This window comes from Epinephelus lanceolatus, chromosome 5 (assembly GCF_041903045.1).
Source record: "Epinephelus lanceolatus isolate andai-2023 chromosome 5, ASM4190304v1, whole genome shotgun sequence".
NCBI classification, from domain to species: domain Eukaryota; kingdom Metazoa; phylum Chordata; class Actinopteri; order Perciformes; family Serranidae; genus Epinephelus; species Epinephelus lanceolatus.
Window position 1 is genome coordinate 25300051 of NC_135738.1, and position 26686 is coordinate 25326736.

The window sequence follows — 26686 nt, forward strand, 5'->3', positions numbered from 1 at the left end:
GTTAAGTATCTTTGGCTGGGAATTATCTGTTTAGTCTGTTCCGTTTGATCTTCAGGAATAAGTCATTAGTTTGCAAGCAATCTGCTCCCTCTCCATCCCTCCCGTTTACTCCCTTTCTCTTCTTTTACTCCTCCCCTGCGTAGTGTCTTTATTTAGGCAGTTTCTTTGGAGCAGGGTGACTCAAGTTGCCCGGTTACGTAACAAAAAAAGGGTATAAGGAGATGTTGTGAAAAGAAGGCAGGGTTCGGTAAGGACATGGTTAACAGAAAAAGAAAGAACACGTGAAAGATGGAGGATGTGAATCTTTACTTCCAGCTGATCGGGGAAATGAAGGGGTTCATTGTACAGTACATTGCACACAGTTTGAGGAGGCCGCTTCTTCTAGCTGCAAGGCATGAGCAAAGATTAAAAGTGTGAGTGTGTTTGTGTGTGTGCATGTGCTTGTGTGTGGTGCTCAGACAGGGTGCAGATAAGAAGATTGTTAACACTGGATGAAGAGCAACCATTAGATGGTAATTGGCTGACCAGATGCTCTCCTCGCTGCATACAAATTACAGTCTTTAACTTCACCATGCCTCTGGCTTACTCCGTGCCATTACTGGTTAGTGTATATACAATTGGAGCCTTCACTCCCAAGTAAAATCCTACTATTTCGGGAACCCATACTGTAACCATCCTCCTAAACCACAACAATCTTGTACTGAAGTTTTTCTCTCTCTCGCTGTGGCAGTGAAGTGTTTATCAGCGATTTTCTTGTCTCTGTATTTCAGATAAGATTTTGTTACCCAGTATTTAAAGGAATGTTTTAGAGGAAAAAAAAAAAAAAAAAACACTAAAATTGAGAGTCTGTCGCTCTCCCTCTTACTCTGGGCTGTTTGGTGTTTCAGGGTTACTCAGAGCACTTTCTAAGTCTTTTTCAGACAGGGTGCCAAACTGTGTCAATGCCAAGAGAAGCATTAGCGGACCCTGCGCAGTCCCCACCCACTCCCCCACCCCCCAAATGGATATTAATAAACCCGGCTCCGTCTAGCATCTACTCTCCGACCAGTCCCACTTCTTCTCCCTCTCCATCCGCTTTAATCCCTTCCTATCTTGCACTCCATCCTCCTTTTCGTTTTCTGTCTCCGGTCCTTTTCCCCTTAAGTGTCAATAACTCTTGCTTGCAACACACACACACACACACAAACACACATACACACACACAGGCAGTAGTTGCAGTGTCAGGGTTTCCACAGGGGCTGGTATAGTTATATAGTAGACTCTGTGGGTTTAGTAAAATCCTCATTAGGACTCAGTGTAGGTGTGAGCATCCCTGCTGCTGTCTCACAACAAACTGCTTACCTCGACAGAATACTCACAAACACACACATACAGCTGCACATGGACCAAACAAAGAGGAGAGTCAGACGCCAATACAAGGCAGGTAACAGTCACGCCTAAGCGTATGCACACTCACACACAATGTATGTTGATTATTCTAATGTATGCTACCACATCTTGAACACACACTCGCTAACAAACACTAAGTGTTGGTGCCGTTGTGTGGCGCCATTTTAATGCAGGATGATGTCTCAGCCTAATTAATGTCAGTCAGGATGGCAAAGTATTCAAAAATAACTCTTTGAATATGAGGCCCAGTACATCCACTGCGGCGCCATCACCCTGGTAAACCAATTATAATATTCAAAACTGGCACAGTCTGTTCCTCTGTCCCTCCTCTCCTGCCATAATCCCTATTCCCCAAACCAAACCACTGCTATTCTTCTACCATCCACCAGATGCCCTCGGACTCACCTGACTGCCCCACCCACCCACCCACACACACACACACACACACACACCTGTATCTACTTCTTCTCCTCAGCCTGCTGTTTATATTCGGACCTTTTCCACACACTCCTTGCTGATAAAGTTTCTTTGTTTTCCTGCTGCATGCTTTGGCTTCCAAGCCCTCTGTTCCCCGAACTTGTATCTGCCTGACCTTTATGGATTTAGGATTCTTTGCCTAACCCTTATGCCTGCTTGGACTGCCTTCCCGGTTTCAACCCTCACCTGCTCATGCTTCCATAAGCTCCTGAACCCTTTTCTTTGGTCAATAAAACCCTGTATCCTGTAGCAGTCTGCATTTGGATCCTATTCCTGTTACTCTGCCTATTCCAGCTGCGAAGCAAAATACTGAGCATCATTTTTAATCTGACAGCTTTTGACCTGGATGGTGCTGGCAAAGGTAGCTAGCTGTGTTTTTATTACATCTAGCAATGTGAAAACATTCCAGCCTAAAAGACTAAATGAACCTTGTAAATGCTGCACAGTTTCTGTGTTTGCTGCCATCGTCCAAAACACAGGATGTGATGGTTCTGCATCATGTGTTATTTTCGAGGGAGTAAACCATAGCCTGTGGACAAACTGAGTGGTGGTGGTGGGGGAGTAAAGCAAGTACACTACGTTATTGGCATTAACCAGTGAGCATCTTCCATCACCATTTGTGCAATTAGAAACTTGAAACAGGCAGTGCACTGAGAGTTATAGACAGAGCCAAGTGACATTAAGTTCATCGTCGTATTGAATGGGAGATGACACATGCTCAGACTTCTTAAAAGAACTCCATACAGAACAGCAGGGCCGTCTTTGGCAGATAGGAGACAGTTAGAAATCCAAAACCTTAGTCTGGATAAAAATCTTGAAAAGAGCTGCAGAGAGTTTAAAGTATTTAGGGACCAAGTCACGAAAAAAAAATGTCAGCCTTTGTATTCCAACATGATGAATAGGCAAAATGTAAGTATTTGACATATTCCATATATAATGATTTCCAAAGGTTTCCAGTGTCTTCGCTGCTTCCAGTTAAGGATTATGTCTGCCCTGCTCAGCATGCTATTATGTCACTGAGTCCCCCACTGCTTCTCAAATATGTGAAATGTCCGGCCATTTAAATAAGTGTTTAAAGACTTGATGGCTGTTAAACATCAGTAACACTCTCATTCAGTTTCAGATTTATTTTAAGCCAGAAAATTGTAATTAAATAAAACATTCTGCAGCTCTCCAGTTAACATTTTAAATTCAGTTTTTTGAAGAATGTGTTTTTGTTTCACTGCCTGTTCTTCAGATCACAAAAAACCGATCCCGAATGTACAAGGTCAGCTTATTATAAAATGAAAAGTTTCACACTGAACAAAAATTTAAATGCAGCACTTTTGTTTTGGTTCCCATTAGTCACAGTTTAAGTTAAAGATCTAAAACTTTCTGATGCCCTCAATGAATAAATCTCTCACACACAAGTTTGGTCGCAAATTTGTTAAAATCTGTGTTAGTGAGCACCTCTCCTTCTCCGGGATAATCCATACACCTGACTGATGTGACATGTCAAGATGCTGATTAACCAGCATGATTACTACCCACGCGTGGCTTGAGATGGTCACAATGAAAGGTCACTCTAAAATGTGCAGCTTGATCACACAACACAATGACGCAGATGTCATGAGTTTTGAGGGAGGGTGTCATGCTGTTTGCAGGAATGACCATAAGCCTTCTCCAATGTTGTTTCCATGAATTTGGCAGTACATCCAACCAGCTTCACAACCGCAGACCACATGTAGCCACACCAGTTCAGGACTTCCACATCCATCTGAAACCAGCCATCTGCACAGCTGATGTAACAACTGGTTTGCACGACCGACAAATTTCTGCACAAACCACAAAAACCGTCTCAGGGATGCTCTTCTGCATGCTCGTCGCCCTCAGCAGGGTCTTGATCTGACAGCAGTTTGTCATCGTAACTAATTTGTGTGGTGTGAGGTCGGTTGGATGTACTGCCAAATTCACAGAAACGACACTGGAGACGACTTATGGTAGTGAAATGAACATTCAGTTCACGGACAGCAGCTCTGATGGACATTCCTGCAATCAGCATGCCTGCTAAATCTGGGACCAAAATTTGAGAGAGATATATCTATTGGGTGCATATAAAGGGTCTTAGATCTTTCACAGAAAAACAGGAGCAAATCATGGTATGTTCTTTTGTTTTCTTCCTCATTAGTTTTTGCATGTCTTGGTAATGAACAGACTTAGGTACCGAACTTGGTACTTTTAAAAGGTACCGACCGAATAACATCAGTACTACTAAGTGCTAGTTCACGTTAAGTCAATTAGTGCCAAATTTCAGTACCTTAGAGCGGACCAGGATGAGAACGCCGGGACCAGACACCGTGAAGAGCACAGAAGCCGGGAAGCCACCTGTGGATTTCCCTGGCTGGCTTCCCGGCTTTGGGGCCCTTTGCAGTGGAGACAACAGAACTCGGCGGAGCCACCGGGTTCAGAGAGGAGGCGGAAGCAAAGTGCCCCGAAGCCTCCGAGTTGGCCTCCAAGCTCCGTCTGCTTCCCATCAATAGTTTCAGTCTATCTGCTTTGTTTTCTTTTCTATTTTAGAAATAGCCTCATATCACTACTGTTTGTGATTGTGTTTTTTAAATTACATACTTATTCCACAGATTTGTCAGCTGTGTCTAAACAAAGAGCGCGAGAGATGAGCAGATACACGCACACATATACACACACACACAAGCAAGCAGACTGAGAGAGAGACGCTCTGTGTATCATTAGAAAAGAGCAGAGGAGAAGTATCTCTTGTTGACTGCAGCTTGTTCAAAAATAACATTTTTGTTATTAGCCTAGAGAAGGAGCAAAGCACTCAAAAAAAGGTGCTGATGAGCCCCAGTACTGAATTCAAGGTACTGGCTCCAGCACCAGTAGTGGTTCAGATGTAAATGGTACCCAACCCCAGTAATGGATAACACTCTTTTGTAACACTACATGTACATAATGTATTATTATCACTGTCAGTTCTGCTTGTTGGTACACATTAATTAAAACCATATTTATCACAGCCTTTTCAAAACACTATCTGGGATTAAAGCAGCAGTGGGCTCTTAAAGTCAACACAGACTCTGCAGCACTACTGTGGGACGCTCGACAAACACAGGATCCAGCCTGCAGCGGGAAACAAGTATTACCTCCTACAGGTCTACAGTCTTCGCCATGGAAACGTAAGAGCTACAGAAATATTCATGTTGATGTGGCAGTTCTTGCAAAAACAAACGGCCATGCTGGTTTTTAGCATGTCTGGCTGCATCTATCTGATAACAGCTGATAGCTGCATGTGAGAGCACCCATCCAGCAGGACAGCAGAGTGCTGTGACTAATGATGTCTCCATCTATTCCAGGGAATAACTGCAGATGTTTAGTTACATTTGACAGGTTAAAAATCACTGGATAAGTATGGGTGTAACATTTGTATGGCTGATTGCTTTCCCCAAGCAATTGCGACGAACACCTGTGCAGGTTGCATGTTATGAAAGACACAGACATGGCGTGCATGTGTGAATGCACGCGGAAAAATCAGCATGCACTTAAACGCGCCTGTGTGAGCTCTTTCCTCTGTATTGCTCTCACACTTTTACACACACACACACACACACACACACACACACACACACGCACTTACACTTGAAGGGCTGCTCATTTGGCTAACAGACCTCATTACACGGGTGGATGGACCATCGACCCCTTGGTGGAGGAATTAAAGAAATCTCCCTTTTCTTCTCCTTCATCCAGAATGTGTGACATGATGTCCTGGAGTTATTTACCTGGTTTCTGTAGCATGACAGCTAATCTCACCTGCAGCCCCAAGACCTCGCACATGACAGCAACAAAATTAGGTGGACAGACGAATGTTTTCAGAATTCTGTGATGCTGGCCATTTTGCATTCCAAATGGAGACAATGACCTTCTAATGATAATTATTGCTGTGAGGAAACAATCCCTGGTTAATAAAACATGCAGTAGGTTGAAATATCATCCTGCCCTTTGAATTGAAATTGGGATGCTTTACCAGTTTCACAGATCAAAGACAATTTTAGTCATCACAGGAGGAACTATATAGTCTTTGAAAATAATTGCTCAGTGCCTTTTGTGTCTCTGGAATGATTTTTTTTGGAAATTTGAGAAAATGACATCGGTTAAATAATAAAATGCAGGGAGGGTCTTACAAAAGATGCTTTCAAGTTGCATCATGGGAAGTGCAGGGTCCAGTGTTTTTGAAGTCTGAGGGACTAACACTTGGGATATCTTAGCCTATAAATTGTGTCTCAGATTCTTCGACAAAAATATGATCAAGAAGCATTTTTTTTTTTGCTGTCAGTACATGGCAAGTGTCACCTGTAACCTCTGGGGCTGAAAAATGAAACTGACACGTGTGGCTCAACGTTACTGCATAAATAAACATGTGTACAGCCTTGTACAAAAAAATGTTTTGGTCTCTATAGCTAATTTCAACATTCACGAAAACTGCACTGAGGGATACATTTCTATAAACATCATCCATTGAAATTTTAATAGGGCTTAAATTTACGTATAATTAAGGGTGTGGCCACTTTGAGTGACAGGCTGTATGCTAAGCATCACCTCAGCTAATTAGTCAGATCCACCCTATGCTCCCCCCAGCTCCACCCTCTTTTTCGAAATATGGTCACCTTGGGTTACTTCCGGCTCCAAAAAATCCAAGATGGCGACGGCAAAAATGTCAAACTCAAGGCGTCAAAATGGGATTCCACAAAACAATGGGTGACATCACCTTGGCTATGTCCATCATTTTTACACAGTCTATGTCAGAGGTCGCGTCAACCAAATATTTTCGTCACGGACTGATTTTTGTTTTTTTAACAATGATGAAAAAATCTGTCATTTTGACAGACTGGAAAACTGAGGCCGATGTACTAACTTTAAGTTATTCACACTCTGTCCAGTTGGCAGTGTGTGGGCTTATTAGTTAGCTATTGTCTACCGTATTGTCTAGCAGGCTTTAGCCAAAGAGCTAAGCCCAGTAATTACGATGGCATGGAAAACGATGTAAAATAAAAGGCTGGTCAGCTCAACAGCTGCACAGTTAATACGAGCCAACGCAGCAGCAGTGGCTAAAATCTGACACTCAGCCTTTGAATGATCCCACCAAACTGATGCCAACACCAGAAACGTTTGGCTCTTTCATTGAATCCATTAATAACTGCTAGGTTACATTAGCCATGTGTTGCTAACAGTTAGCCCTGTCACTGTGTGTGTGCAGGCAAACTCTCACAAAGTGTCCCTGGTGCAGGGCTCACACTCCAACAGCCATCTCATGACAAAGAGCAAGAGCGGGGCAAGGACGGGCCAAGCAAATCAATACGCCCCGTGCAGTTTTACAGTGACATAAGATTTTACAATTCCATATCGTTAAATATTAGAGAGGTCATGTTCAGCAAAGCGCTGAACAACCACTGTTGATTACTAACGTTACCGAAGCTCCTGAGTCTAAAAAATAGAAAGAGAGGGGTTGATGTAGTGAAGGATGAAGGACAAGTTCATCAGCCAGTGGCAGCTAAAATTAAAATCACCAACAATATCACATTATGATCATTTTTTTCAACCCTGTCTGTCGAAATTATGGACAAGGAGAAAGTCGAACACAACCTCTGGTCTGTGCCTATAACATATTTGCTTGAGAAGATACAACAACAACAAAATTTTTTTACAGAATTCAATTATAAAAGGATAATAATAGAATCTAACTATGTAGGAGGCTGTGTGCACACACTGCTGAAATGTGTTTGAAGACCATCACATCTACTAACTGTTCAGACCCCCTCTATCTAAACTAGCTTAGAGCGTACCGTATGGCTCATATACGGACACCTACGCACAAACATTGCACACCTGACCCACTCATCTGCACACATGTGATACGGTATGCTAATTCCACCTCATGTCTCGAGGGCCCAGTATAGATGTTATTTATATTTGGCAACCCAAGTCTGATGACAGTGTTACTTCTATTTATTCTAATTGTAAGGCAATCAGGGGTTCCAGATGTGTCCTGAAGACTGCGGGCCTGTTATGCAATCTGTGGCCGCAGCCATGGAGACTCAAATTATCATGACAACACTAATTAACATGATGACAACCAGTTAAATCCCCACCACAGCTGGGCTCCGGTCAACATGGTAGCACATCACAGCCAAGTGTTCTTGACATCCTTTCCAGAACATTGGGCATAGTGTCCCACACAAATGCTCCGTCTCACACACTCACACCCACTCGCACACACTGCTCACTGCGCTGCGCACACACACATGAATGAGGAGACATACTGTAGACACACACAATTACAAGCCTTAGGAGGTGTATATGTGTGACTGGATTTGGGAACAGCTTGAAGCCATGTCTCATCTTTTGTGATCTCCCAGCTGCAGGCCAGCGGAGAAAAAACTATCAAACCAATGAAGCTTGGTGAGGAGAATGTGTGTTTGTGTGACCGCGCGAATATATCACAGCTGCACATGTGACCATCAAATGCCTTGGGGGGAAAATACATCCGCTTAGATTGGGTCACTGTCCCTCCCCTCAGTCATCCTCTCAGCTTCCCTCCTTCATTGAGAAATCGCCAAGACTTTGAGGTCACTTTTGGTCACTACCATCCTTCATCTCTCCTCCCTCCTTCTCTCTCATCTAACTTCTGCTCATATATTGCATCCCCTCAACCTCCCACCCCAAAGCCCCCATCTCCACTAAAGATGTCAGACAATAGTTTCACACTGATCAAATGAGACAGTGTGTCAGTTCCATCACAGGCCACAGGGAACAGTAGGAGCAAGTGAAATTGTTTGTGTGTGTGAAAGAGAGTGAGAGCCTGCGCGTGCATGCGTGGTAATGTGTCCATGGCAGTGTGTGTGTGCATCGGCATATAAAATCGCAAAGGTCCAGATGTGTGTGCATGTGTGTCTGTCTGTGATGTTGTGACGTCAAGATATTGCCTCAGAGAGCATGCAGGAGAAAGAGAGGATGGAAGGGAAGGGTGTGCTGGGAGAGGGATGAGAGGCACATCAAGCAGAATGGAAACTGTCTACGCCACAGAATACAGCATATATGATTGATAATATGATTCACACACTGTCTCTCTTTCTGTCGATGTGATACTGCATCTCTCTTCCAAAATAAAAGAAAAACAAGGCTACGAATTTTATTCACACTTGTAGGCAATCCCACAGTAAATTCTGACCATTTCCTTACAGGTCATATTTTTTTCTTAGGCAACATCCACTTATTCTAAAACACATTACTACTGCTACATTTACACAGGGCATCCAAAATACTACACTTTTTGAAACCTCTAAAATGAAGACCCTTGAAAACACAGCTGACCTCTTTTAATGTGAAAACTCCAAGGTTTATTTCTTATTCCGGAAAACGATGATGCAGACACCCACGTTCGCTTCATCAGTCACAACCTGTCAAGTCAAAACATTATCACTAGGTCTACATGCCTTAAGTGATTTCATCCTTCTTGGATGGGTACTTCTTTTCCATTGCCATGGCTTCCTCTAGCCACTGATAATGCTCTGAGTCCCACTCTAATATGTTGCTGTATTTGTTTTGTAAGGACTCCCATTGCTGTCTGTCCAAGCAAAGAAATCTCTGGTCTTACTTTTCACCATCTCTGTAGTATTCTCTGTTCTCTTAAAACTCTGTTTTAAAATGAAAACATACAAGTGTGAAGCTGGCCTTAGAGAGCATGAAACTACTGCTGATGTAGTCCTGTAAAGTCCACTGAGACATTATATGTGATAGGCTTTACACAGAAAACCTGACTTGACTTAATTCTGCACAAGTTTGTGGACTAGACTGCTACAGTTAAAGGCAAATATATGCAACCTCCCTGTCACAACACATTCATTTTTAACTACACCAGTTCAATGTTAGACTGCTGCCTATTTGTAGCCATGCCTCCTTCACTTAATCTTTTCAAGGTGTGAAAATGCACCATCGGTGCAGGGAGCGAAACATAATGCCCCTGTTAACAGAATCTTGGCAGATCAGGCAGCACGATTTCTTGGAGCTGTTAGCACTTAATACAATGTCTTTTTCAAAACCTTTTTTACATGTTTTCCCTCTCTGACCACTGCAGGCCAATGCCGGTCTTTAACTTAAAATATCTGTATTGATTCCAGAGTTTTGGGATTAAAAAGAGTCCTTGTTGCATTGTGTAAATTTTGCCATGCCAACATATTGCGGAGGAAGGCCAATTCAAGAGATGGTTCACATTGTAGAGTGCACATTAACAGGTTTTAGGAGTCATAAAACATGGAAGATTACTTTGCAAAAAGATCTGCAAACTTCTGGGAAACTGAATAAACAATGAAAGGACACCCTTTGTTGGGTGTTAACTGGGGTGGTGTTGTTTTAAGTCAAAATGGATTAGTTTAAGACTCCCTCTGCTCCATTCTGGTCACAACTGGAATGCTAAGACAAAGCCTTGACTTAATTTCACAACCTGTGCCAGATTAGCCTATTATTTAGCTCAGCTGTGCAACAGCAATGAAATGAACAGACAAATGACAGGGCCTTAACCAAACAGACATGGATGGAAATAGATGACAGTAAATATAGGACATCCTCATTGTTTTTACACTGACCTTAAATTTTAATTCAACCTGTGGCTCAGGATGTAGAGCAGGTCGTCCACTAATTGGATGATCAGCAGCTGATCCCTGACTCTTCCACTCCGCATGTCAAATTATCTTTCCACTCCTACTGAGCCCTAAATTGCTCCTGATTGCTTGGTGTGTGAGTGCATGTCAGTGTTTAAAGAGATACTTTGCTGATTTTCAACCAGCTTTGTATCATAGCAATGTGAAAACTACGTGTAAATAAACTGTGGTAAACTGCCCTCCAGATCTCCCTGCTCATCTCTCATCTTAAATTTCACTGGCTCTATTGCTGTTGCTCGAACTATAGCTTTCACTTATGCATTTTCGTGTGCCCACCACCACAGACACAAAGGGTATAGAAGCGGATTGAGAGAGAAACACAACCCCCTTTCTCAAAATCGGACCAAATTCTGATCAAACTGTAAAACTAGGATGTGCTGATCAAATATAATCCAAGATTATGTTAGTGTATTCCCTAGTTCTCCTCTAAAATGGCACCAGAAACATATTTTAGTGCACTGTTTGGCTGTTACACTGGAATTTGTGAACAGAAAGTGGGCGCCATATTGTTTCGTTTATTGTAAAAACAGAGGCTGAAAAAACTGAGATCAATCGGTGAAACTAGGTCTATTTATCTCCGAAAATATTTTCATAAACATATTTTATTTTATTGTTTAACTGTTATTAGAGGTCATTTCATACCAACCGGCCACCATATTGTTTCCTGTGACAAAATGGCAAAGCTCAAATCACGTCACCCACCAGCAGGAGCGTTCATTGAGCTGGTGCGGTGCATTGTGGTAGCTGTAGGTTTTCTACCTCTTGAGAAACAGAGAATGATCTAGTCTTTTCCCTCTGTTTTCTCTGGTCATTTAGCACCAATTTTAAAAGTATTCGTTTCATTCATAGACAGCTTAGTTTTATGAGAGGACCATCATTCCAGCAGTGAACTTCTTCTTCAACTGATGAGCAGGTGGCCCCTTGTATGGCAGCCTTGGCCCATAGTGTATGAATGTGTGTGTGAATGGGTGAATGTGGCATGTAGTGTTAAGCGCTTTTATAAGTCAGAAGACTAGAAATATAAATATAAAGTCATGTCCATTTACCAAGAACTCTTAATACTCACTGTAAGTTGTAACATATCCAAATATCAACAGTAGGCTAGATCTGAAAATAAATATCCCAAGATGGGTCGAGGAGCTGTTCATCTAATGCCTGCTTCAAATATAATGCACTTCATTCCAAAATCATTTGCGTGACGCACACTGTTGATACATTTGGCACAGACTCTCAGCTGCTTGTGCCATTCTTGCTGCATGTGATAAGTGTTTACATTCTTACTAAATATGGGCCTTAATGAATGGCTTTTCAATTATTCTGTGTCTTTCACACCTTTAATAGACTATAATTTTATGAGATACAAACAATTCTATGAGATTTTTCTTCCTTCGCACAGTCACAGTCATTATTGCTTTTATTGTTGTAGTCTCTCCACACAATGAATGTTATTTCAATGCGTTTCAAAGCTCTATAATGGGGCCTGCTTATGAAAGACGAAAACCCAGACTTGGGCATTTAACCTTCCCTTTTCTTTTCTCTAGCATATTCAGGGATTTTTTCATATTGCAGAGCAATAACTCCTTTAACAACACTCTTTTCATCTGAACTTGCCCCTATTTCCGAACTCTTTCCAGCTGTCTGGTAGACTTTCGACTTGTGTTAAAATGTAATATTATGTAAAATCTCAGAGTGCATTAAGTCGAACAGCATGTCCATCCATTCAGTTTACTCAGCTTTTAGCTCCGTATTTGGATGTTCATACTGTCACTCCTTTTAAAATACGGTCCATCGGTTTTCAAACTTAGACACAACCATCAGTGAAACATGCACACCGACACACACATGCAGCTTCAGCCTTTTCCTCTGGGTATTGCTGATGTGACAGAGAAAACCTGGTCTGATGTAGCAGGGTGAGGATTACAATTGCAAGCTTTTACATATGCACACAAGCACACAAGCACACACACACACACACACACACACACACACACACACACAGTGCAGGCCTTGAGCAGATGGATAAAGTAGGAAGGATGTGACCAGAGGAATGATGCATGACAGGGACAGCTGTGCTAAGCTCACTTCATTCAAGATATACAAGCTCAGTCACCGTACACTGGCAGCGGGGCAAAGTGTCGAAGCGAGACACAAGTGCAAACACAACGGATGCCTGTTATGCAGACACTCAAAGGTGGGGGGGGGACCATATTGCATATTTCAGAGGAACAAATGGAGATGCATTACAAGTGGTGAGGCCAAAAAAATGCATCCCCTCTGTATTTTTCACATGGCTTCAAAGAGTTTCATCGCATCCCACCGCCAAGAACATTATCACAATACAGAGCACATGTTTTGTGCTGTGGTCAAACTCTGGGGCGGATCTGGAAATTTGGATGTATTTGTACTCAATGAAATGATCTCTGTCTCATTCTCATCTTTTCATCTATTACACTTTGAAGACAGGATAGTGTCTCTAACACATGTGGCTGCAGTGGTTGACATCTTTTTACTGGGCAATCTGACTCTACATCTCATCTTGTTCTCATCTACACTGTCAGCTACACCTAACTTAACATGCCTGCAATAAATGCTGTGTTCTAATGATGAAGGAATAATCATGGGCTCAAAACAACCATGTGGAAATGACCCTGGATTCAAATTAATTTTGAAGCCTCGATCGAGCTCGGTTCCCACTTGTGCTGCTGCTAAGCTCTGTCTGTTTTGCTGAATGATGACGCACAACACATGTGCTGAACTAAACAATAGTACTTGTGCCCTGTGATTGCATTTTCAGTCGTGATCAATTATAATCTACTGCAATCTATTAAATCCTTGTACAACGCAACAGACAGCTAACTTAAATAGACACTTTGTGTAACCCTACTAACACACTAGCATCATGAAATTGAGCATAGCGTTAGTTCAGGCAGGAGACGATGTCAAGCTACATCAGCTGATCTCAAACAGCCCAATCAACTGATGGAGCAGCCAATTGATGAAAGGGAGTGAGCTGATAGATCACATGATTCCTTTCTATGCAACCAATTGGCGAATCTCATTCAGGGTGCCCTATTTAAACTGCTCTGGCCTGCCTACTGTTGCTGTTTCCGCTGCAAGCCACTTCACAACCCACCTCCACCCCAGCTCCTCCTTTTTATGTTGTGTCTGACTTATCAATGTCATTTCTGTTTGTCATTGATGCTGCTCTGTTCTGTTCCTGGGGGGTCTTTGCTGCTGCTCTCCCTGCCTTAGGCTTTCCATGTAGGCGCATGGAAGGGCAGAGAGGTTTGCCTCAATTGCACGTGGAAGGGCAGACAGGTATGCACTCTCTGCCTTATGGCTTTCCACGCAGGCATGTGGAAGGGCGGAGAGGTGTGTCCAAGGTAAGGCAGAGGGGCCCCAGAACAGAGCCATATCGCCAAATATAACACTGCATATGGAAATAAAGTTTTCTTTGACTAAAGTGTTCCTGACTGAAGTTCATTTATTCAACCCCAGAGAAATACTAAACTAAAGCACTTCATGTGAAACTGGTTGTAAGTCATGAGTATGTAAGTAAGTGGCAGAGAACCTGCCTGTAATCTACCTCTGGCTTCACTCTATCTATACACTCCAGCTTTGTATGAACTACCTACCTGATTATCAGTTTGTCAATTTGTTCAATGCATATCCCACCCTGCCAGCGGAAAGAGAGGAGTGTCAGAACATGCTAAAAAAAAGCTGTGCATTATGATTCATTGCTGGTCAGATTAAATGAAAAAAGACTTATTTCAACATTCAATATATTTTATGTTTCTAATCCCTGATTACATTTTGAGATTTATATCAAAACAGTCTGAGTAGAGATTCATAAATATACACAAACACTGACTTGAGGAAGACCAGAAAAACATCCTTCTTATCTTAATATTTCATATCCACAGCGGAACAACAGAAGAGCTCTCCATTTTTAATGACCTAAGGGGGGTTTACTACCAAACCTTGAGTGGGTATAGTAAAAACAAAGTTTTGCATTTCATGACTATTTATGTTGTTGTCTTTGAGTCGATCTGAGTATGTGTATATTTTAAGAAATGGCGGCGGAGAAAAGAGAGACTGGAAAAACTTAAAAACAGAGCGATGGTGGAAGTGATGTTTTGAGTTATTTCTGCTTTTGTCACTTCAGAGTAACAAACCATGAAGGCCTGTCAAGCATCTCGTACCGGTCGCAAAAGGCTTTTAATACCAGTTTGTGGACAAAATGTGTTACGCAATACCAGACAGTTTTGAGAGAAAAGATGGTTTGATGATATATTGGCCAGTGGGATCTGTCACATTTTTTTTTTCTTACAGTATGTCAGATTCTTGTTTTGCTTATGTGGTGTTTTTCTTTGTGTGTTTCTTGGTTTATTTAGGCTACTGCAGTGTGTGTAGGTGTAAACAGGGTTTGCAAATCAATACCTTAAAAAAGCCTAATATGTTGTTATGTCAGGCACAAAGCCTCTTCCCTGGGGAACCTAAAGAGCAATAGAGGACCATTCAGTGTGCGCTGTCATCATCCAGAGCTATTGAGCTGTACCTGGGAGTCAATACAGGGCAAATGGCTTTCATTGTGTTTCAACGGTTCCCAAAAGAATAAGGAAGAGTGCGCAAACAATCCACTTTCAGATGATTGCTGTGCCTTCATGTTCCAGCATGAAGCAAATTCAGACACTTTAAAGAAACCAGCAATCCTCAATAAACTGTGTATAGCCTTACAGCATCGCGGCTGATAGGAAGGGGTGATACATTTTAAAAGGAGGGAAAAAAAAAGATGCCACAGGGAAAAATGAGATGGCAACGGGTAAGTACCTCTTCTTATCACAGCATAGGTTTTCTACTATAGTTAATGTTGTCAGCATCAGTGACAGAGAGACAAGAACAGGAATGTAGCTGTTAGGGATGTCAGCTTCAGTTAATTTTGCTTTCAATAGCCTGAAACCCATTAACCGGTGAGTAACCAGTTAATTCTTAAGAAAAGATAAAATCAAAATGACGTGAAATACAAGACACCTGTCCTTTTAGTCCTGCGCTCCAGTGACTCAGTGAGCTTTAGAACCCTGTTTCAAAGTGCTATCCATTTAGAGGTGGTGAAATGTTATTGCTTTGTGTTGAAAATGTCTTTCCTTTTGTTTTATTTTCTGTTGGCTGTGTTGACAGACAGCTGGCTAGCCGGGTGTGGAAACATAGTGCTCACTGCTTGCCCTACACTGTCCACTGGTTGGCTGATGTTTGTCTGTCTGCACTTTGCACCACCCAGCTGAGTTTTGCTACCAGCGCCGCTCATTCACAATTGCAGCTGGGAACACCACCCTAGTGGCGGGACGACTTTGTTGCAGAAACATAGTGGCCACCCTCTTGTCTCCAGGTAGCCTCAATGAGTAAACATTTTGTGCCACAAAACCCCTTTTAGCACTACTAGCCTTGCAGATGCTGCTAACGGTGCTAACAGAGCCAACAGTGCTAACATAGTCAACAATGCTAAAGGGGGTTTGCTCAGAATTGAGCCGCTAACTCACCGATACCACCTTGGAGGAAACTGGCGAGTGGGCACAATGTTTTGACAGCAACACTGTTGGGTTGGGAAGGTGTTACTAGCGGTAAGCGCAGAATGAGTGGTGCCGATAGCTCCCACCCCAGAGCAGTCAAGGCTAGCTAACAAGTGGAGACTAGAGGGTGGGCAGTGGGCATTATGTTTTAGCCTGCTGTCAGTTCCCCCCAAGAAATCTGGGCGGCAAATTTGCGCTTCCAAGGATAGATAAGGTATGGCCCACCCTACTTTCCCTCTGATTGGTTAAGACTGGTTGCTTTCATTGGTTGAATTGGTTGAGTTTTGGCAAGAGGAGTGAGATTGGTTAGGGTTTGGGTAAGAATGTAAGGATAAGCCTATCAGAGGCAGAGCAAGACAGAGTAGGGCGGGTCATGCCTTCACTATCCTGGGGAAACACAACTAAAGAGTAGCAGAAATAACCTATAGACTTACATGTGTAAGCAGTCAAAAATATTCTCGCTGGTTAACAAAATTAAGGGTAAACCACTGCCATACCTTGGAGTGGTAAGCAATAGTTTATCTGTGCAATATTAATTAAATGTTGACAGACTGAATTTATATAAAGCATCATACAGTAACACCTCTGATGCTGACTTTGTTAACCCCCCCCCCCCCCCCCCCCCCCCAAATCGTGTCACATCTTTGTGTGTGTTTTGTTTATGGATATTAATGAGATTCGTTTGAAGATTCCAGTGTACCTGTTCAGTGGTTACAATAACACTGACTGAAAGACACTGTTTGTTGGATAAATGATTCATTCATCATTCGACTCTGCAGCAATACAAACAGCTGTTAACATCGTCTTGCTCCTCTGTTAACTTGTCTTCCGTCGTTTGTCCTTCATTGGCAGAGTTGCTTTTGTCTTAACTTCTTCTCAAGGTCAATTAGAAAATGAGTACAGCAAATTAGGCCTACTGATGAATTACCCTTTATTAATATGAAGTACGGTTACACAGGGTTGATAGTTTGGGGTTCAACATCAAGTCAATTACTGAATGAAAATTTATCACAAGTACTGAGGCAGACAAAAGCACAAATCACTGCTTATGTAGAAACCCGCTCATAAAACATCACATTAATATGGGATTGAAAGCTACATTACACAAGGGACTTTATCCTAGACATTTGGAGGAATTTACCTGGACACCCACAAGGTTTAGTTAGCAAACACTTTTGAGTCGAGCCAGACTGCATCTCTCAAATTCCAGTTTTCCTGAGAGATTTTAAGTCTGACAACATTTCCGTGAAAATTTAATCAGTTTGGTACAAAACCAATCAGCCGTGTTAATCTCTTGAAAATCTCTAGTGAAAGACTAACTTCTAATTTGTTTGCACACAATGTGAAATGTCTTCTCTCTTTTAAAAGCCATTTTAACCATGCCCATGCCTGACCACAGTGAACATATTAAAGAAACTGGGGGAGGGCTTTGCCTTGATATCACAGGACGGGAATAAGGTGCACACCCGGCCACACTTTGCACTGAATCCAGTTATACAAAATCTCTAGAATAAAAAGTAAAACAATCACTGGGAAGCAATTTGACTGGGAGATGGTGGGGAGCCCCCCCCCCTCCCCTCCCTCCCCTTCAGGTCTCTATTCATGCCTCTGGCAATTTATTTTCATCTCCAGTGAGAATGAAAATTATCCCGCTAATAGATTTATGCTTAGGTTGAACCTTTGGCTGAAACTATAGCTGAGCTTTTAAAATAAGGATGAAACCACGATAATAGCCCAAGGAGCAAAAGGGCCTGCTCTGACTTTCCAATTGCTCTGTTATAAACAGAAACTAAATTTTTAACATCATTCTTGCATTGTCATGCCTGCCACACAATAAAGTCCCTGAACCGGTTCGACATTAAACTTTGGAAGCACATTCAACATAATTCCTTTTACAGATGAATGATAATTATTAAGAGCAACATGTTCAACAATGTGTTATTTTTCTGTGGTCACTAATGCCAGGATGCCAAGATTTTAAAGTCATAAATTAAAACCATGAGGGTTTCATACTGAAACTGTGAGTGGAGTAGCACTTTAAATCTTGAATATGAGAAGTATAGGCCTTTTTTAGAGATGACATTTTAGCATGTCACAGTGGGGAAACACAGGTTTAAACAGTAAAATGAATGTTTTAGTCACACATTAGAATTCCTGCTATGTCACGTCAAAATGTCTGCTGTGAAAAAGACCTATTGCTTTTTAGAATATGCAACCTATCGTCACTTTCTGTGCATAATTGGAAGCCTACCAGACACACTTTTCACAGAGGTTGCATGCTCTTATTGTAATCCTAAGCCCCCGTCACACATGCACTGCAAACCTGAAATTACTTAGATATTACCCAGAGGAGCTGTGTGTGAGAACGCAAATGTCTGAATCAGCTGGATCATTAAACGGACTTTACTCTGCCAGCTCACTAGTACAAAATCTGTGTAATGTCCAGAGAGAGAGAGAGAGAGAGAGAGAGAGAGAGAGAGAGAGAGAGAATTCACAGCCAGCGTGTGAGCACGCTGATGACGTTTTGATCATGCGTCTCACGCAAAACCGGAAAAAATCAAACATCCACGGGCGAAGAACGGTCATTTCCATGGAGCAAACGAAGAAGGTGAGAGGGTAAGATTCGGGAACTTCTGTCTGGAAAGTCCAAAGCCAAAAATCATCAGACAAATTCAAGGAAAGGCTGTTGTTTATGACCAAATTATGAACTGGTATAGCTGACCGTGGTTTAATCCACGCCGTGTGCTACCTCCTGCACACGCTACCCAGGCACCACTCCTCGCCTAAACCAAATGAATTAATTGCAGTTGGTGAGAATGCCTCCGACACAGACTATCTCCTGTTGTGTGCTACATGTGTGAAAGAGAAACTCTGGGCATTGTCCCAAGTTCACATGAGAAAACAGCTTTAGTTAGACTGTCAAGTGTTTTGGAAGGGGATGAAAGCCAAGTTTAGTCCTGCTAAGTCTACATGTGAGTTATATGATTCAAATATAAAACCTAAAGCAGTAAAAGCAGTGAGTAATAGCTTACCTCACCTCCATCTAGCCACTGCCAAACAGTGTTTTAACTGAGTGATACACTAAAACTAGAGGTGGGAGGAAGGCCCATTAGCAAACTGGTCTCATCTTATGTAGGTGTCAATCTGTTTAAGTGCAAATTTCCTGGTCATTGTGGAAATATGTCTTGACATATTCTCCATCATTCAATCACTAATAAAGTGTTAGACGACCTTGGACCTTGTGCTGAGTGGAGGCCTTCCTGCCTCTGTTAAACAATGTAGAAAAAAAATGAGTAAGCTGTTTGGTGGAAGGTTGTCGCCACTCTCCTTCTTCTACCTTCCTCTCATCTTGGGCCATTTACCCTCCCCCTCTTAGCTTCTTGTAGCCTTGGGCTAAAGTGTGAGTATTGTGGTGATTTAAAGGCACGCGTAAAACTCTGTCATGCGCACACGCACCAAGACAGACACAGAAAGACAGAGACAGCGGCATGGGACTGCTTCTGTAAGTATGAAATTCAAAGTGTGTGTTTTTGCACCTGTGGTGCCCATACATTATAACTGATTCCTTCACCACCAACAAAGTCTCATTTCTATTTAATATCAACATGTCAGTCTGCTAAACCAAAGAGCCCCCATTATTATCACCTTCTGAATTGGGAAAGAAAAATCAATTTCCTGAATGCTACCTTCATGACTTTATGAATCCACTGCAGAGGAGAGCTGTCTTTACAGCTCTGCCACATTTCAATGCAGGCACTCACTTCCCCGTGGGAGACATCACGGGGGGGGGGGGGTGGGGGGGGGGGCAAGAAACATGGAGGGAAGCATATATGTAGCTGTGTCGTAAGTGGAAGCAGTTGATTACTTGTCATGGGCGGGAGGCAAGAGGACAGGGTCAAACGTGGAGCATAGAAATAGAGAAGGAGAGAGATACCGAAAGGGTGGTGAGGCGAGCTGAGAAAGTCGTGGAGGTAGAGATATGGGAGTGTGGGACGCAGAGAAACAGCGATAACAGTGGGAGAGGGACGGGACTGGAGAGGAAGAGGACGAGGAGGATTTTCAGAGTAAGCCAGTCGTCGGTCTAAAAATAGTCTTGATGATATACGTCGCATTCAAATGAGTGTTTGTGCGTGTGTGTGTGTGTGGGCAGCGGGAAAGTGAGTGAGTGACTGTGCCCAACGGTAGACAGTGTGAATTTATTACTTTTTATTTACAAAAGTGCAGAATCTTAAGTCCTCCAGATACTTGTAAATGACTCAAGGCCCGACTGAGTGAGCAGGCAAGTGAGTGAATGAGCAATGAGTGAGTGACTGTGTGACTGAGTGGGTGTGTACACAGGAAATTGTCTGAGTTTCAAACCTACAGACGCCTGTCTTCACGGTATTTCCCCCTATTTTGAGGTTCTGCGCCGCAGTCAGCACAAATGTCACTATGGTCATGTCAAAATCAGTTATTCAGCTCACTTGCCTTCCGCCATACGTTTGTGTGTGCGTGTGTGTGCCTCCTCATTGCATGCGTGTGTTGCCTATCAGAGTAGCATCTCTCACCACACACTCACAGCAGTAAATGAGCAGGGTGACATGCAGAGCAGCTATCTTCGCTGACAGCCCCTGTGTGTGAGTGACATGATAAGGGTTTTCTCAGGTGGCACCCAAATACAGGTTACACATATTATATACTGAGAGGAGGAGGATCGCAGAGGAGAGAGTGAAAAAGGAATCAGGGGGCCGCAGGTTCAGAGAAAAAGCGCTGAGTGTGGGGGGCATTGGAGAAGGATGGAAGAAAAAAAGCAATAAGCCTCACATATAGCTCTCATGTTTCTTTCCACGGTGCCTTACAGATAAGCTCTCATTCCAAGATGGCACCAATAATAATGAAAATAAAGTGGTCAATTATAAACTGAGAAGGTAGTTATTGACTGTTTTTACTATTTTTAAAGTAAAGACATTAAAGTATCTAGTAACTAATGCTTTCTCCATTCAGCAATACATTACTTCATATTTCCAAATGCAATTATCTCATTTTCCACCAAAACTATTTAAATATTCAACTCTTATATTCAAATGAGAGCAAATGACTTAATATCTGCCTTTCGTAGACTCTGTAATTATTGTGTCCATAATGCCTGAAAGGCGGCAAATAAGAAAAAAAAGAGGAAATCAGTCTTGTAGAAAGAGATAAATAACTGCTGTCTCACTGAATGACAAAAGCACAGCGATGGAACAATTTTCACTCCCGGAACAAGCTGAAAAACAGCATTGAGTGGTCTTCAGTGGTGTGTTTGTGTCTGTGTGTGTTTGTTTGGGACTCAGCCTGCAGTGGAGGTTAGAGTTGTATGTTGGTGCTATAGTAAGCAGACAGGACACACATGTCCTATCCTCCGCCAACACTCATTAACACTGCGTGGCCCTTTGGACGGCAGTGTTTAGCATTCTATAATGAGTTTCCCTCCGGAGCAGCAGGCTTGAATGTCACTCACAGTCAACTGCAGTTTGAGTTGTGAGGTGGTGATGTGTGTGGGTGGAGCAGTGGGCAACGTGTTTGTGTCTGTTTTCTGATGACTGAAGACAAAGTAAACAGACACTAGGCGCCTCTTATGAAAATGAGTGAGGGCAAACAGACGGAGAGAAGGCAGAAACGGAGGATTTATGGAGTATTATGGCTATGTGTTCGGGGACATGTTCTCAGCATGCTCTCAGGACGGACAAAATGCCAGAATAAATGCCACAGACAGTGTGCGTTTGCTGTGGGCATGGCCTTTTAGGCTAGACAGTCTATTATTCAATTAAGAGCCATAGAACCCACTGGCCTTAAATAAAACCCTAAATTGGAACCACGTTTGCAAGTCATGTTTTGCACAATAAGAGGGAGTGACATTTTTATTGTATAACCTTAAGCTGATGAGTTTGTGCAACACAACAGCCCCATCTTGACATTTGTTAGTGATGCTGTTGTAAACAAACGGGTTGTAAAACCTCAAAAATCCTTGATAGCTGCTTCCTACACTTCCATAGACTAATTAAATGAGAGATGCTGGACAGTATGTTGGAAAGGACTTGGATTTTGATTCAGTGAAAATTTACAGCATGTCCTCAACAGACAAACAAAAGGGTTTTTCCTAACAAGTGACCTTTTGTGGTCAGGCAAATAATGACTATTCTTTCTCAGAAACAAAGGCATAAGTACCATAGCATAACACAGCATCAACACCACATAATGCTGTTAGGGAAAAGGTGTGAGAGACCATTCGGGTGTACAAAAGACATGAAAAACTGTCTGACTTTGACACCAGAGCCCACAGCTAATATTCATCTCTGATAGTGCAGACAATCAAAATTTAGCAATTATCTTACTGTGACCTTTCTCCTCAGAAAACACTTGAGAATTGTTTTTGTGACAGACATATTGATTATTTTGGAAGACTGATATTGGGTGCTAGATCAGAAAAAGCTCATCAATTTGGCAAACATTGGCAAGCAAGCTATTTCGCCACATTAGGAGCGTGGACATGTTTGACATGAAGTGGTGAAGAATCAATCGAAAAATCAGATAAGGAAAGATAATGCTGTTGATTCAAGGGGAGAGGAAAAGGGGCCAGATTGACGTGCACACCTACTTGGGCAGAATGAGGTCACCATTGAAGATTCACTATTTTCTGGTGACCATTTCATGGTGTCTTTACTGTACAGTTTGCTTGCAGATTGAATTCAAGTGTGGTATTCCTGCTGACCTTGACCTTTGACCATTTTGATATAAAATGCCATCACGTCATCATTTTATTCCACAAATATTAACATTTATGTGAACTTTGGTCAAAATTAGCATATGACTTCTTGACTTATCACCAAAAAAAAAAGTTTTACAAGGTCACAATGACCTTTGACCGACAAACTCTAATCTGTTCATTCTTGATTCCTAGTAGATGTGCCAAATTTGAAGTAATTCCCTCAAAGAATGAGACAAATGTTAGGTCACAATGATCTTGACCTTTGACCACCAAATCTAATCAGTTCATTGTTGAGTCAAGGTGGATGTTTGTGCCAAATTTGAAGTAATTCCCTCAAAGAATGAGACAAATGTTAGGTCACAATGATCTTGACCTTTGACCACCAAATCTAATTAGTTCATTGTTGAGTCAAGGTGGGCGTTTGTGCTAAATTTAAAGAAATTCCATCAAGGTGTTCTTGGGATATTCACAGAAATGAGATGTACAAGGTCAAAGTGACCTTGACCTTTGACCTTTACCACCAAAATTTAGTCAGTTCATTGTTGAGTCTAAATGAACGTTTGTGTCAAATTTGAAAATGCAAAACACAACAGAAAAAAAAACAACAGGCAGAGATACAACCATAACCCTAAAGCCACACAAAGAAGAAGAAGAAGAAGAAGAAGAAAGGTTAGAGGCAGCACTGTTTTGGCCTCCTCTGCCATTACACAAAACGCTGCCTCATTTGTGATGCCTCACACAGAAGATAACAACACACACTGTGACATCACATGCCAAATGTCAACCCTGAACACTGAGTTTCTGAAAATCTTTTACAAAAATGATTCAAAAGGTCTGTTTTCAGTGGCTTAGAGTACAGTTTGCACGTGGACAAAGGCCGAAACGCATAGAAAAAGCGATGTTTTCTTCAGGTGTAAACAAGGCCTAAAATGGTGTGATCGAAGTAAAAGTAAGATAAAAGAACAGGGTTTTTTTTATTGTGTGTATGTTTCTGTGTGCATTTGATCGGATACACAGTATTGATCACATGCCCTATGCTACACTGTACTATTTGTGTACTGTATGTGAGTTTGTGTAATGTAAATGTGCTTGTGTCTATGTTCTACCTACATAAAGTGTGGTCAAGAGTGTGTATCTGTATTCTCGTTAGTAAATGTGGTCAAGCGTGGATTAATTAGCAGTAATGTAATTCACACTGTCACCTCTCATTACTTTCACAGTGCAGGATCCCCACCCCACTCCCTGTATCCCTCTTACCCTCTCTCCCGTCTTTTCTCCCCCTCTCACCTTTCATTTTCCTCTTATGTCCCTTTTATATCACCCCCACCCCCCCATCTCTCTCCACACTCTTTCTGCACCACATCAAAAAAAAACAAAACCTGCCTCTTGTTGTCTTCGCCCCACCCTGCCTCCCTCACTCCCTTTCCTTTCTCCTCATCTTGGTTTTCTTTTACACTGTTACTCCCTCTCACCCTCACATCACCTTTCATCACATCAGCTTTTCTGTCTCTCAGCACATTGAGCATTATTGTACTTTCCCCTATGGTGGACATTCTCAATTCTCTTGTTTTTACCCCAGGGGCCTGGTCACACCAGCAAAAAAGAATTTAAGATTCATATCAGCAAAAATTTCATTTAATTTCATTTAAATCGCCTCCATCAGTGAATTCACTTGTGAAGCCAAAGTAGATCTGCTTTGGCCAACTGCAAACTGTCCTAACAATGCTGACACACGAGAAAACGGAGAGCCCGGGAGTCCAATAAGAAAAACTATATCTTATTAACTGTGTTGCACCAACTGATTTTATATAACCCTGCTTTGCTGGAGTATAAACTGCTCCACAATGGTCTGGCATGGTTCGCAATCAGTCATGAGGCATGCATCAGTTCACAAATAGAGAACTGCAATAAAACAGCAATCTGTTCCCAAAATAAGAAAACAAAATTCAAGATCTAATTGACATTTGGAGGGGTGCAAATTACAACAAAAATTCAGCCTTGAAACATTTCTTTGCTCAGCAGTATGCCACTGCAGCTTACTCTGTTTCCTAGACACTGATGATCTTTTTTTTTTTTTTTAATAACTCATTTCATTTATTCAGAAAGACAGATGAAAAACCCAAAATAAGAGATTCCATTGTGTAACAGAAACTAGTTAGAAGTTAGCTGGCGGTTAGCAAACCAGCTAGCTGGCTGGCTACTACGGCTGGCCAGAACAAGCATATTTCTGGCCAGCTGGCAAGTTATTGTTTAGCTTGCCAGCTACAATATCTCGCCAACTTTCCCCCACAAGTAATCAGCTTCCAGCACCACCTATTCCACCAAGACACACAAATGAATTTGGTTTTGGAACTTTCAGTTGTGACCCCGCTTTGAGGCCAGCTGAAATCCTGTTACTTCAGCTCTTGGCTCGGCTGTAACCCTTTCACAGCCCCGGTCTTTTTCCTCACTCGTTCTCTCCATCATTCTCACTATTTCTAGCATACACTTACTCATCCTATACACATCATCTGATAGAGCATCTGTGTGTGTAACTGAGGGAGAGAGAAGGAGAGGCAGAGGGTGAAAGGCATGTCAAGGTTGAGTGAGGGCAATCTGTTTCTATTAGCTGTTATTCATCAGAGGAGAATTACTGGCTCATAATGGATGCATAATACATGGATAACGTGATATTACATCATGAGTACAGTATACTGTGTACTGTATATAAAGTGCAGACAACAAACGGTGAGCAGAGAGTGGATGCCTGTTGGCTTTGCGGATTAAATACATATGCAGCCTTTGTTCTGGACCTTGACTACATCTCTGATCCGATCCAAATGCTGCGTAGTATTCAAGGCAGCAGTAATTGGCCGATGTGAAAACCTCCTGTCAGTTACAAGGACATAAGTAAAATGAGAGTGATACATGGAGAAAAATCTCCCTTTGTGCTTCTTGTCTCTTAATATTGTATAATGAGACACGGAGAGGATCCCCCTCTACCAGCCTCATGCATTATTTCACCTTCATTAGGACGTTAGTTGGAGAGCGGTATCTGGCCAAAGATAGGTATCAGAGGGAGCGGGGATAAATTAGTGGATGAGACAGAGAGATCTACAGGATTGCACAAACTAGGAACGACACACTGTGCATCTTCTTGTCAATGTCTCATAAGATTTTAGAACAAAGGGAAGTCATTCAAATGAGTGGTGCATTCAAAAGACGAACAATAGCGTTCAAAATGTTCCACTAGACTGATCGATGGTCTGCCAAACATCAGTCACTACTCTTTTTTGGCGCAGCGTTACTGTCCGTGTTCGTCCTTTCTGATGGCTGAGGTAGACTGAGGACGTGTATGTGAGAGACACTGTAAAGGCAAGTCCAACAATAAGTCATGATTGATTTTGTCCCCTGCCAGTTGGAGGAAGAGACAAACACATTCCCCACAGGGCCTAGTGAGACAGATTGTGTACCAAGAATGCCATTGTTACTGAAAAGCACATTTTCCCTGACAAGGCAGCGCTATTTCTCCACCTCCTCTCCTCCTTTCTCACAATGACAAATACTCTTAGCCTGATAGATGGTATTGTTTCCAATCACACATCTCTCTTTCTCTTTGTTTCTCTTCAACCCATACCAAACACACACAAACACATATACAGTAAGCGAGAGAGGGTGTTAACAGTGAGTCCACGTTTCTCCCATAGTGTTTATGAAAGGCAGCAGGGAGGAAATTTAAGCTCAGCTAGCTGGAGCCTGAAACGCCCACAGAGGCTTTATATTAAAGTTAGGAGCGATGTTAACAGGGAATGGAACCGTTTACATTTGAACTGATACTG